Source organism: Bufo gargarizans, chromosome 10, assembly GCF_014858855.1.
Source record: "Bufo gargarizans isolate SCDJY-AF-19 chromosome 10, ASM1485885v1, whole genome shotgun sequence".
NCBI lineage: Eukaryota > Metazoa > Chordata > Amphibia > Anura > Bufonidae > Bufo > Bufo gargarizans.
In genome coordinates, this window is record NC_058089.1 from 127,955,107 (window position 1) to 127,970,184 (window position 15,078).

Genomic DNA, 15,078 nt, shown 5'->3' on the forward strand with positions numbered 1-15,078 from the left:
CACTCAGAGCCCACCTTCTCAGGATGGGACCTATGGAAAGCCCTGATGAAACGAGTGGCCTTAATGTCCGTCACTGGGACCCACATCCTCTCCTCAGGACCATAACCCTCCCAATGAACGAGGTACTGGAGAGAACCGCGGACAAGACGAGAATCCACAATCCTAGAGACCTGAAAATCAAGATTCCCATCAACCATAATCGGAGGAGGAGGCAAAGGCGAGGGTACAATGGGTTGGACATAAGGTTTCAATAAGGACTTATGAAAAACATTATGGATCTTCCAAGTCTGAGGAAGATCAAGACGGTAGGCAACAGGATTGATGACAGACAGGATTTTGTAAGGCCCAATAAACCTAGGACCCAACTTCCAGGAGGGAACCTTCAATTTGATATTCTTGGTAGACAACCACACCAGATAACCAACATTCAGGTCCGGACCAGGCACACGTCTCTTATCTGCCACACGCTTATATCTCTCACTCATGCTCTTTAGATTATCCTGAATCTTTTGCCAAATAGATGACAAAGACGAGGAGACTCTGTCCTCATCAGGTAAACCAGAAGACCCCTCTCCCGAGAAAGTCCCAAACTGCGGATGAAACCCATATGCACCAAAAAATGGTGACTTATCAGAGGACTCCTGACGACAGTTATTTAAAGCAAATTCAGCAAGGGACAAAAAAGAACACCAATCCTCCTGATTCTCCGCCACAAAACAGCGCAGATATGTCTCCAGATTCTGATTGACGCGCTCTGTCTGGCCATTCGACTGCGGGTGGAAAGCAGAAGAGAATGACAACCGAACCCCCAAGCGAGAACAGAAAGCCTTCCAGAATCTGGAAACAAACTGCGTGCCCCTATCAGAGACTATGTCTGAAGGAATACCATGCAATTTGACAATGTGATCAATAAATGCCTGCGCCAGCGTCTTAGCATTGGGCAAACTAGGAAAAGGGATGAAATGCACCATTTTGCTAAAACGGTCCACCACCACCAGAATCACAGTCTTCCCCGATGAACGAGGCAGGTCCGTTATGAAGTCCATGGACAGATGTGACCAAGGACGGGAAGGAATGGGTAAGGGAAGGAGAGGACCTGATGGCCGTGAATGAGGGACTTTGGCACGAGCGCAAGTCTCGCAGGCTGCCACAAAACCCTCAACCGACTTACGAAGCGCAGGCCACCAGAATCTCCGAGCGATGAGATCCAGTGTGGCTCTTGCCCCCGGGTGCCCAGCAAGGACCGTATCGTGGTGTTCCTTAAAAATCTTGTGTCTTAAAGCGAGAGGCACAAACAACCTCCCAGGAGGACAAAGATCAGGAGCCTCTGACTGGGCTGCCTGCACCTCTGCCTCCAATTCAGGAAAAAGAGCAGAGACCACCACACCTTCAGCCAAAATGGGACCCGGGTCTTCAAAATTCCCACCTCCCGAAAAACGTTACAGGGCATCTGCCTTCACATTCTTAACCCCAGGGCGGAACGTGACAACAAAATTAAACCTTGAAAAGAACAAAGACCATCTAGCCCGTCTCAGGTTCAGACACTTGGCTGACTCCAAGTAGGCCAGATTTTTATGGTCAGTAAACACGGTAATAGGGTGTCTGGCTCCCTCTAGCCAATGGCGCCATTCCTCAAAAGCCAACTTGATGGCCAACAATTCCCTATCTCCCACATCGTAATTTCTCTCTGCGGAGGAGAGTTTCTTCGAGAAAAAGGCACACGGTTGCCATTTGGCAGGAGAGGAACCCTGAGACAAGACCGCACCCACACCCACCTCAGAAGCATCAACCTCAACTATGAAGGGTAGAGAAATATCAGGTTGTACCAAGATGGGAGCGGAAGCAAAACTCTCCTTGATATTAGAAAAGGCCTTACACGCCTCTACCGACCAGGAAGAAAAATCTACCCCCTTTCTGGTCATATCAGTGAGTGGTTTAACAATAGAGGAATAATTCAAAATAAACTTCCTGTAATAATTGGCAAAGCCTAAAAAACGCATCAGCGCCTTCTGATTCTCAGGAAGCTCCCACTCAGGCACAGCGCGGACCTTCTCGGGGTCCATGCGAAAACCAGAAGTGGAGAGAAGAAACCCCAGAAATTGAATTTCTGGAACCGCAAACACACATTTTTCCAGTTTAGCGTACAATTTATTCTCCCGGCGGATGAGCAAGACCTGACGTAAGTGTTCCTTATGAGTTTTGAAATCAGGAGAAAAAATCTAAATGTCATCCAAATACACTAATACAAATTTTCCTTTTAAATGATAAAAAATGCTGTTCACGAAATGCTGAAAAACGGCTGGGGCATTTATCAAACCAAAAGGCATAACCAAATTCTCAAAATGGCCCTCAGGGGTATTGAAGGCCGTCTTCCTTTCGTCTCCTTCTCTGACCCTGACCAGGTTGTATGCCCCTCTTAGATCTAACTTGGAAAAGACTTTAGCCCCAACAATCTGGTTAAACAGGTCCGGGATCAGAGGAAGCGGATAAGGGTCACGAATAGTGATACTGTTCAGCTCCCTGAAATCCAGACAAGGTCTTAAAGAACCATCTTTTTTCTTAACAAAGAAAAAAACAGCGGCAACAGGTGACTTCGAGGGTCGTATGTGTCCTTTTCTCAGACTCTCAGAGATATAAGCACGCATAGCGACCCTTTCAGGTTGGGAGAGGTTGTATAAACGAGATTTAGGCAGCTTGGCGTCTGGGATGAGATTAATAGGGCAATCGTACTCCCTGTGCGGGGGCAAATCCTGAACTCCACTCTCAGAGAAGACATCCGAAAATTCAGAGAGAAAAGGTGGTATAGTCTTAGTAGAAACCTCAGAAACAGATGTCGTGAGGCAATTCTCTCTTCAAAAGTCACTCCAACCATTTATTTGCCTCGCTTGCCAATCAATGGTGGGGTTATGCTTAGTGAGCCAGGGTAGCCCCAACACAAGAGGAGTAGGTAATCCGCTAAGGATGAAACATGACACATCCTCAACATGAGCATCACTCACAATTAAACGAATATTGTGAACTATGCCCTTTAATGATTTCTGAGAAAGTGGAGCGGAATCAATAGCAAAAACAGGAATATCCTTTCCCAAAGTGCATACCTGGAAACCATGAGTTATAGCAAATTGATTATCAATGAGATTGACAGCTGCTCCACTATCTACAAAAATCTCACAAAAAAATGTTCTTGCTCTCTAGCGCCACCCTGGCAGGCAGGACAAAACGGGAACTACAAGCAAACGGAAAACCTTCAATTTCCGCCTCAACCCTTCCAATAGTAACAGATGGAACATTTTTAAAAGATTTTTTCCTTTTTGTTTCTTTATTACTCCCAGAAAACTGCCTGAATCTCCTAGAGGGACAAACATTTGCCAAATGATTTATACCTCCACAACAAAAACAAACCCTCCCATGCGGGCTGAATCTTCTATTGTCATAGGCAATCAACCCCAGCTGCATGGGCTCCTGCTCAGAAGAGGCTGACAGCGACTGAGACCCCTGCGCACAGAATGAGACCGCTGCACTGTCCCGGGACTGAGTATGACAGGAAGGAGAGATCTCTCCTCTCTCTCTAAGACGCCTGTCAATACGAACGGCCTGAGACATAGCAGAGTCCAAGGAGATAGGCCTCTCATGAAAGGCAAATGCATCTTTCAATCCCTCTGAAAGACCATGGCAAAATTGACTTCGGAGTGCAGCATCATTCCAACCAGTATCAGCTGCCCATCTCCGAAATTCTGAGCAGTATATCTCTGCGGATTGTTTACCCTGGCATAATAGACGTAGTCTAGACTCAGCCAGAGCAATACGATCCGGATCATCATATATCTGACCCAGGGCTAAAAAGAATTCATCCACTGAACGGAGGGGCCGTGCCCCCACCGGCAGCGAAAAAGCCCAGGACTGAGCGTTACCCCTGAGCAGCGATATGATGATCCCCACCCTCCGTCCCTCATCACCAGAGGAATGGGGAAGAAGGCGAAAATGGAGTTTGCAAGCCTCTCTGAAACGCACAAAATTCTCACTACCCCCGGAGAACGTATCCGGGAGCGAGATCTTAGGCTCAGAACAAACTCCATGAACGCAAGCTGAACCGGTCACTAGAAACTGAGAAAGAGTCTTACGGAGATCAGCTACCTCCAATGAAAGACCCTGGAAGTGTTCAGTCAAAAGTGAAACCGGATCCATGCTTGAGACGGTTTTGGCGGCTTATAATGTCACGGACGGTGTACAGGAAACAAGACAATGCAAAATGAATATATGACTCACTGGATCCAAAACTAAGGAACAAAAAGGAAGACCCCTGCATCAGACCTGTCTCTCTCCCTAACTGCTCAGCCTATGCGATAATCCCAATGGTGGATGATCGCATATCCTCGTACCTCGACTATATAACACCTGAACACCCTACAATAGTGAAGGGACACGACCACCCGCTCCCTACACTAGACACGGAGGGAGTCAGGGTCACCTGGGATCCAGCAAACAGAAAATCACAAATGAATGTACAACACTTAACTTATAGAAGAACTGGGAAATAGGATCAGCATGCACACACACTCCAGGAAGCTGTATAAACCGCACACTAATGCATTATGGGGAGGAATTTAAAGGGATGCAATCAGTCCAACTACATGACAGCTGAGAGAGATGAGGGCACACATAAGAGAGCTTGTTTGTACGGGCACACATAAGAGAGTATTTTTGTACTGGCACACATAAGGGAGCATTGTTTGTACTGGCACACATAAGGGAGCATTGTTTGTACTGGCACACATAAGGGAGCTTGTTTGTACGGGCACACAAGAGAGTATTTTTGTACTGGCACACATAAGGGAGCATTGTTAGTACGGGCACACATAAGAGAGTATTTTTGTACTAGCACACATTGCAAGGGGGGATTAACATCATAGGGGAAATTATTACTACTGGATTTGGGGAATTATTACTACTGGGGGGAAAATGAGGGACATTATTACTATTGGGTGCATTGTTACCACATAGTGAGAATTAATACTATTGGTGGGACTTTTGGCAGGACTGTTACATTGGGAGGCACCTGGCACAGTATCGGGTCAGCACAATGACTTTTGGAGGACACTGAGTTTACGGCACTATACGTTCGAGGGACACTTTGCTGGGCGCAGTTATTTTTTAGGGCACTGTTTGCCAATAATTACTGAAGGGAACTATCTACATGGTACTAGTATTATCAGGGGGATTATCTGTTACTGCAGTAGAGTGTTGGGGAGCAGAGTATTAGAGGTGGCAGGATGGGGTGATCAGAAGGCCGGGAGGAGGATGTAAAAGTAGTTGTCAAACTCTGCAGAAACAAGAGAAGGCTGAAAGAAATAATCATGGCGATCTGCTCTAAATCTACATCAGAGGAGACGTCACTGGATGTAAAAGGTATGAGGCGCTGTATAACCCTGGATGTAAGAGGTATGAAGCGCTGTATAACCCTGGATGAAAGAGGTATGAGGCGCTGTATGACCCTGGATGTAAGAGGTATGGGGCGCAGTATGACCCTGGATGTAAGAGGTATGAAGCGCTGTATAACCCTGGATGTAAGAGGTATGGGGCCCTGTATAACCCTGGATGTAGAAGGTATGAAGCGCTGTATAACCCTTGATGTAAGAGGTATGGGGCGCTGTATGACCCTGGATGTAAGAGGTGTGTGGCGCTGTATTACCCTGGATGTAAGAAGTATGTGGCGCTGTATGACCCTGGATGTAAGAGGTGTGTTGTGCTGTATGACCCTGGATGTAAGAAGTATGTGGCGCTGTATGACCCTGGATGTAAGAGTTGTGTGGCGCTGTATGACCATGGGTGTAAGGTATGAGGCGCTGTATGACCCTGGATGTAAGAGATATGAGGCGCTGTATGACCCTGGATGTAAGAGGTATGAGGCCCTGTATAACCCTGGATGTAGAAGGTATGAGGCGCTGTATGACCCTGGATGTAAGAGGTATGTGGCGCTGTATGACCCTGGATGTAAGAAGTGTGTGGCGCTGAATGACCCTGGATGTAAGAAGTATGTTGCGCTGTATGACCCTGGATGTAAGAGGTATGAAGCGCTGTATGACCCTGGATGTAAGAGGTGTGTGGCGCTGTATGACCCTGGGTGTAAGGTATGAGGCGCTGTATGACCCTGGATGTAAGAGGTATGGGGCGCTGTATGACCCTGGATGTAAGAGGTATGGGGCGCTGTATGACCCTGGATGTAAGAGGTATGGGGGCGCTGTATTACCCTGGATGTAAGAGGTGTGTGGCGCTGTATGACCCTGGATGTAAGAAGTATGTGGTGCTGTATGACCCTGGATGTAAGAGGTGTGTGGCGCTCTATGACCTGGATGTAAGAAGTAAGTAGCGCTGCATGACCCTAGATGTAAGAAGTATGTAGCGCTGTATGACCCTGGATGTAAGAGGTGTGTGGCGCTGTATGACCCTGGGTGTAAGGTATGAGGCGCTGTATGACCCTATATGTAAGAGATATGAGGCGCTGTATGACCCTGGATGTAAGAGGTATGAAGCGCTGTATAACCCTGGATGAAAGAGGTATGAGGCGCTGTATGACCCTGGATGTAAGAGGTATGGGGCGCTGTATGACCCTGGATGTAAGAGGTATGAAGCGCTGTATAACCCTGGATGTAAGAGGTATGGGGCCCTGTATAACCCTGGATGTAGAAGGTATGAAGCGCTGTATAACCCTTGATGTAAGAGGTATGGGGCGCTGTATGACCCTGGATGTAAGAGGTGTGTGGCGCTGTATTACCCTGGATGTAAGAAGTATGTGGCGCTGTATGACCCTGGATGTAAGAGGTGTGTTGTGCTGTATGACCCTGGATGTAAGAAGTATGTGGCGCTGTATGACCCTGGATGTAAGAGTTGTGTGGCGCTGTATGACCATGGGTGTAAGGTATGAGGCGCTGTATGACCCTGGATGTAAGAGATATGAGGCGCTGTATGACCCTGGATGTAAGAGGTATGAGGCCCTGTATAACCCTGGATGTAGAAGGTATGAGGCGCTGTATGACCCTGGATGTAAGAGGTATGTGGCGCTGTATGACCCTGGATGTAAGAAGTGTGTGGCGCTGAATGACCCTGGATGTAAGAAGTATGTTGCGCTGTATGACCCTGGATGTAAGAGGTATGAAGCGCTGTATGACCCTGGATGTAAGAGGTGTGTGGCGCTGTATGACCCTGGGTGTAAGGTATGAGGCGCTGTATGACCCTGGATGTAAGAGGTATGGGGCGCTGTATGACCCTGGATGTAAGAGGTATGGGGCGCTGTATGACCCTGGATGTAAGAGGTATGGGGGCGCTGTATTACCCTGGATGTAAGAGGTGTGTGGCGCTGTATGACCCTGGATGTAAGAAGTATGTGGAGCTGTATGACCCTGGATGTAAGAGGTGTGTGGCGCTCTATGACCTGGATGTAAGAAGTAAGTAGCGCTGCATGACCCTAGATGTAAGAAGTATGTAGCGCTGTATGACCCTGGATGTAAGAGGTGTGTGGCGCTGTATGACCCTGGGTGTAAGGTATGAGGCGCTGTATGACCCTATATGTAAGAGATATGAGGCGCTGTATGACCCTGGATGTAAGAGGTATGAAGCGAAGTATTATCCTAGATGTAAGAGGTATGAGGCGCTGTATTATCCTGGATGTAAGAGATATGAGGCCCTGTATTATCCTGGATGTAAGAGGTATGAGGTGCTGTATTATCCTGGATGTAAGAGGTATGAGGCGCTGTATTACCCTGGATGTAAGAGGTGTGAGGCGCTGTATGACCCTGGATGTAAGAGGTGTGAGGCGCTGTATGACCCTGGATGTAAGAGGTATGTGGCGCTGTATGACCCTGGATGTAAGAGGTATGGGGCGCTGTATTACCCTGGATGTAAGAGGTATGGGGCGCTGTATTACCCTGGATGTAAGAGGTATGAGGCGCTGTATGACCCTGGATGTAAGAGATATGAGGCGCTGTATGACCCTGCATGTAAGAGATATGAGGCGCTGTATGACCCTGGATGTAAGAGGTATGGGGCCCTGGATGTAGAAGGTATGAAGCGCTGTATAACCGTTGATGTAAGAGGTATGGGGCGCTGTATGACCTGGATGTAAGAGGTGTGTGGCGCTGTATTACCCTGGATGTAAGAAGTATGTGGCGCTGTATGACCCTGGATGTAAGAGGTGTGTGGCGCTGTATGACCCTGGATGTAAGAAGTATGTGGCGCTGTATGACCCTGGATGTAAGAGTTGTGTGGCGCTGTATGATCATGGGTGTAAGGTACGAGGCGCTGTATGACCCTGGATGTAAGAGATATGAGGCGCTGTATGACCCTGGATGTAAGAGGTATGAGGCCCTGTATAACCCTGGATGTAGAAGGTATGAGGCGCTGCATGACCCTGGATGTAAGAGGTATGTGGCGCTGTATGACCCTGGATGTAAGAGGTGTGTGGCGCTGTATGACCCTGGATGTAAGAAGTGTGTGGCGCTGTATGACCCTGGATGTAAGAAGTATGTTGCTCTGTATGACCCTGGATGTAAGAAGTATGAAGCGCTGTATGACCCTGGATGTAAGAGGTGTGTGGCGCTGTATGACCCTGGGTGTAAGGTATGAGGCGCTGTATGACTCTGGATGTAAGAGGTATGGGGCGCTGTATGACCCTGGATGTAAGAGGTATGGGGCGCTATATGACCCTGGATGTAAGAGGTATGGGGGCGCTGTATTACCCTGGATGTAAGAGGTGTGTGGCGCTGTATGACCCTGGATGTAAGAAGTATGTGGTGCTGTATGACCCTGGATGTAAGAAGTATGTGGTGCTGTATGACCCTGGATGTAAGAGGTGTGTGGCGCTCTATGACCCTGGATGTAAGAAGTAAGTAGCGCTGCATGACCCTAGATGTAAGAAGTATGGGGCGCTGTATGACCCTGGATGTAAGAGGTATGGGGCGCTGTATTACCCTGGATGTAAGAGGCATGGGGCGCTGTATTACCCTGGATGTAAGAGGTATGAGGCGCTGTATGACCCTGGATGTAAGAGGTATGGGGCGCTGTATTACCCTGGATGTAAGAGGCATGGGGCGCTGTATTACCCTGGATGTAAGAAGTATGTAGCGCTGTATGACCCTGGATGTAAGAGGTGTGTGGCGCTGTATGACCCTGGGTGTAAGGTATGAGGCGCTGCATGACCCTATATGTAAGAGATATGAGGCGCTGTATGACCCTGGATGTATGAGGTATGAAGCGCTGTATTATCCTAGATGTAAGAGGTATGAGGCGCTGTATTATCCTGGATGTAAGAGATATGAGGCCCTGTATTACCCTGGATGTAAGAGGTGTGAGGCGCTGTATGACCCTGGATGTAAGAGGTATGAGACGCTGTATGACACTGGATGTAAGAGGTGTGAGGCGCTGTATGACCCTGGATGTAAGAGGTATGTGGCGCTGTATGACCCTGGATGTAAGAGGTATGGGGCGCTGTATTACCCTGGATGTAAGAGGTATGGGGCGCTGTATTACCCTGGATGTAAGAGGTATGAGGCGCTGTATGACCCTGGATGTAAGAGATATGAGGCGCTGTATGACCCTGGATGTAATAGGTATGGGGCGCTGTATGACCCTGGATGCAAGAGGTATGGGGCGCTGTATTACCCTGGATGTAAGAGGTATGAAGCGCTGTATGACCCTGGATGTAAGAGGTGTGTGGCGCTGTATGACCCTGGGTGTAAGGTATGAGGCGCTGTATGACCCTGGATGTAAGAGATATGAGGCGCTGTATGACCCTGGATGAAAGAGGTATGGGGCGCTGTATGACCCTGGATGTAAGAGGTATGGGGGCGCTGTATTACCCTGGATGTAAGTAGTGTGTGGCGATGTATGACCCTGGATGTAAGAAGTATGTGGTGCTGTATGAACCTGGATGTAAGAGGTGTGTGGCGCTGTATGACCCTGAATGTAAGAGGTATGGGGAGCTGTATGACCCTGGATGTAAGAAGTATGTGGCGCTGTATGACCCTGGATGTAAGAGGTGTGTGGCGCTGTATGACCCGGGGTGTAAGGTATGAGGCGCTGTATGACCCTGGATGTAAGAGATATGAGGCGCTGTATGACCCTGGATGTAAGAGATATGAGGCCCTGTATAACCCTGGATGTAGAAGGTATGAGGCGCTGTATGACCCTGGATGTAAGAGGTATGTGGCGCTGTATGACCCTGGATGTAAGAGGTGTGTGGCGCTGTATGACCCTGGATGTAAGAGGTATGTTACGCTGTATGACCCTGGATGTAAGAGGTGTGTGGCGCTGTATGACCCTGGATGTAAGGTATGAGGCGCTGTATGACCCTATATGTAAGAGATATGAGGCGCTGTATGACCCTGGATGTAAGAGATATGAGGCCCTGTATTATCCTGGATGTAAGAGGTATGAGGTGCTGTATTATCCTGGATGTAAGAGGTATGAGGCGCTGTATGACCCTGGATGTAAGAGGTGTGAGGCGCTGTATGACCCTGGATGTAAGAGGTATAAGACGCTGTATGACCCTGGATGTAAGAGGTGTGAGGCGCTGTATGACAATGGATGTAAGAGGTATGTGGCACTGTATGACCCTGGATGTAAGAAGTATGGGACGCTGTATGACCCTGGATGTAAGAGGTATGGGACGCTGTATTACCCTGGATGTAAGAGGTATGGGGCGCTGTATTACCCTGGATGTAAGAGGTATGAGGCGCTGTATGACCCTGGATGTAAGAGGTGTGTGGCGCTGTATGACCCTGGGTGTAAGGTATGAGGCGCTGTATGACCCTATATGTAACAGGTATGAGGCGCTGTATTATCCTGGATGTAAGAGATATGAGGCCCTGTATTATCCTGGATGTAAGAGGTATGAGGTGCTGTATTATCCTGGATGTAAGAGGTATGAGGCGCTGTATGACCCTGGATGTAAGAGGTGTGAGGCGCTGTATGACCCTGGATGTAAGAGGTATAAGACGCTGTATGACCCTGGATGTAAGAGGTGTGAGGCGCTGTATGACAATGGATGTAAGAGATATGTGGCGCTGTATGACCCTGGATGTAAGAAGTATGGGGCGCTGTATGACCCTGGATGTAAGAGGTATGGGGCGCTGTATTACCCTGGATTTAAGAGGCATGGGGCGCTGTATTACCCTGGATGTAAGAGGTATGAGGCGCTGTATGACCCGTGATGTAAGAGGTGTGTGGCGCTGTATGACCCTGGGTGTAAGGTATGAGGCGCTGTATGACCCTGGATGTAAGAGATATGAAGCGCTGTATTACCCTGGATGTAAGAGGTGTGTGGCGCTGTATGACCCTGGATGTAAGAGGTGTGTGGCGCTCTATGACCCTGGATGTAAGAAGTAAGTAGCGCTGCATGACCATAGATGTAAGAGGTGTGTGGCACTGTATGACCCTATATGTAAGAGATATGAGGCGCTGTATGACCCTGGATGTAAGAGGTATGAAGCGCTGTATTATCCTAGATGTAAAAGGTATGAGGCGCTGTATTATCCTGGATGTAAGAGATATGAGGCCCTGTATTATCCTGGATGTAAGAGGTATAAGGTGGTGTATGACCCTGGATGTAAGAGGTGTGAGGCACTGTATGACCCTGGATGTAAGTGGTATGAGACGCTGTATGACCCTGGATGTAAGAGGTATGTGGCGCTGTATGACCCTGGATGTAAGAGGTATGTGGCGCTGTATGACCCTGGATGTAAGAAGTATGGGGCGCTGTATGACCCTGGATGTAAGAGGTATGGGGCGCTGAATTACCCTGAATGTAAGAGGTATGGGGCGCTGTATTACCCTGGATGTAAGAGGTATGAGGTGCTGTGTTACCCCGGATGTGAGAGGTATGGGGCGCTGTATGACCCTGGATGTAAGAGGTATTTGGCGCTGTATGACCCTGTATGTAAGAGATATGTGGTGCTGTATTACCCTGTATGTAAGAGGTATGTGGCGCTGTATGACCCTGGATATAAAAGGTATGGGGTGCTGTATGACCCTGGATGTAAGAAGTATGTGGCGGTGTATGACCCTGGATGTAAGAGGTGTGTGGCGCTGTATGACCTGGGGTGTAAGGTATGAGGCGCTGTATGACCCTGGATGTAAGAGATATGAGGCGCTGTATGACCCTATATGTAAGAGATATGAGGCGCTGTATGACCCTGGATGTAAGAGGTATGAGGCCCTGTATAACCCTGGATGTAGAAGGTATGAGGCGCTGTATGACCCTGGATGTAAGAAGTATGTGGTGCTGTATGACCCTGGATGTAAGAAGTGTGTGGCGCTGAATGACCCTGGATGTAAGAAGTATGTTGCGCTGTATGACCCTGAATGTAAGAGGTGTGTGGCGCTGTATGACCCTGGGTATAAGGTATGAGGCGCTGTATGACCCTGGATGTAAGAGATATGAGGCACTGTATGACCCTGAATGTAATAGGTATGGGGCGCTGTATGACCCTGGATGCAAGAGGTATGGGGCGCTGTATTACCCTGGATGTAAGAGGCATGGGGCGCTGTATTACCCTGGATGTAAGAGGTGTGTGGCGCTGTATGACCCTGGGTGTAAGGTATGAGGTGCTGTATGACCCTGGATGTAAGAGATATGAGGCGCTGTATGACCCTGGATGTAAGAGGTATGGGGGCGCTGTATTACCCTGGATGTAAGATGTGTGTGGCGCTGTATGACCCTGGATGTAAGAAGTATGTGGTGCTGTATGACCCTGGATGTAAGAGGTGTGTGGCACTCTATGACCCTGGATGTAAGAAGTATGTAGCGCTGTATGACCCTGGATGTAAGAGGTGTGTGGTGCTGTATGACCCTGGGTGTAAGGTATGAGCCGCTGTATGACCCTATATGTAAGAGATATGAGGCGCTGTATGACCCTGGATGTAAGAGGTATGAAGCTCTGTATTATCCTAGATGTAAGAGGTATGAGGCGCTGTATTATCCTGGATGTAAGAGATATGAGGCCCTGTATTATCCTGGATGTAAGAGGTATGAGGTGCTGTATTATCCTGGATGTAAGAGGTATGAGGCGCTGTATGACTCTGGATGTAAGAGGTGTGAGGCGCTGTATGACCCTGGATGTAAGAGGTATGAGACGCTGTATGACCCTGGATGTAAGAGGTGTGAGGCGCTGTATGACAATGGATGTAAGAGGTATGTGGCGCTGTATGACCCTGGATGTAAGAGATATGAGGCCCTGTATTATCCTGGATGTAAGAGGTATGAGGTGCTGTATTATCCTGGATGTAAGAGGTATGAGGCGCTGTATTACCCTGGATGTAAGAGGTGTGAGGCGCTGTATGACCCTGGATGTAAGAGGTATGAGACGCTGTATGACCCTGGATGTAAGAGGTATGTGGCGCTGTATGACCCTGGATGTAAGAGGTATGGGGTGCTGTATGACCCTGGATGTAAGAGGTGTGTGGCGCTCTATGACCCTGGATGTAAGAAGTATGTAGCGCTGTATGACCCTGGATGTAAGAGGTGTGTGGTGCTGTATGACCCTGGGTGTAAGAGGTGTGTGGTGCTGTATGACCCTGGGTGTAAGGTATGAGCCGCTGTATGACCCTATATGTAAGAGATATGAGGCGCTGTATGACCCTGGATGTAAGAGGTATGAAGCGCTGTATTATCCTAGATGTAAGAGGTATGAGGCGCTGTATTATCCTGGATGTAAGAGATATGAGGCCCTGTATTATCCTGGATGTAAGAGGTATGAGGTGCTGTATTATCCTGGATGTAAGAGGTATGAGGCGCTGTATGACCCTGGATGTAAGAGGTGTGAGGCGCTGTATGACCCTGGATGTAAGAGGTGTGTGGTGCTGTATGACCCTGGGTGTAAGGTATGAGCCGCTGTATGACCCTATATGTAAGAGATATGAGGCGCTGTATGACCCTGGATGTAAGAGGTATGAAGCGCTGTATTATCCTAGATGTAAGAGGTATGAGGCGCTGTATTACCCTGGATGTAAGAGGTGTGAGGCCCTGTATTATCCTGGATGTGAGAGGTATGAGGTGCTGTATTATCCTGGATGTAAGAGGTATGAGGCGCTGTATGACCCTGGATGTAAGAGATATGAGGCGCTGTATGACCCTGGATGTAAGAGGTATGGGGGCGCTGTATTACCCTGGATGTAAGATGTGTGTGGCGCTGTATGACCCTGGATGTAAGAAGTATGTGGTGCTGTATGACCCTGGATGTAAGAGGTGTGTGGCGCTCTATGACCCTGGATGTAAGAAGTATGTAGCGCTGTATGACCCTGGATGTAAGAGGTGTGTGGTGCTGTATGACCCTGGGTGTAAGGTATGAGCCGCTGTATGACCCTATATGTAAGAGATATGAGGCGCTGTATGACCCTGGATGTAAGAGGTATGAAGCGCTGTATTATCCTAGATGTAAGAGGTATGAGGCGCTGTATTATCCTGGATGTAAGAGATATGAGGCCCTGTATTATCCTGGATGTAAGAGGTATGAGGTGCTGTATTATCCTGGATGTAAGAGGTATGAGGCGCTGTATGACCCTGGATGTAAGAGGTGTGAGGCGCTGTATGACCCTGGATGTAAGAGGTATGAGACGCTGTATGACCCTGGATGTAAGAGGTGTGAGGCGCTGTATGACAATGGATGTAAGAGGTATGTGGCGCTGTATGACCCTGGATGTAAGAGATATGAGGCCCTGTATTATCCTGGATGTAAGAGGTATGAGGTGCTGTATTATCCTGGATGTAAGAGGTATGAGGCGCTGTATGACCCTGGATGTAAGAGGTGTGAGGCGCTGTATGACAATGGATGTAAGAGGTATGTGGCGCTGTATGACCCTGGATGTAAGAGGTATGGGGGCGCTGTATGACCCTCGATGTAAGAGGTATGAGGCCCTGTATTACCCTGGATGTAAGAGGTATGAGGCGCTGTATTACCCTGGATGTAAGAGGTATGTGGCGCTGTATGACCCTAGATGTAAGAGATATGAGGCGCTGTATGACCCTGGATGTAAGAGGTATGTGCCGCTGTATGACCCTGGATGTAAGAGGTATGTGGCGCTGTATTA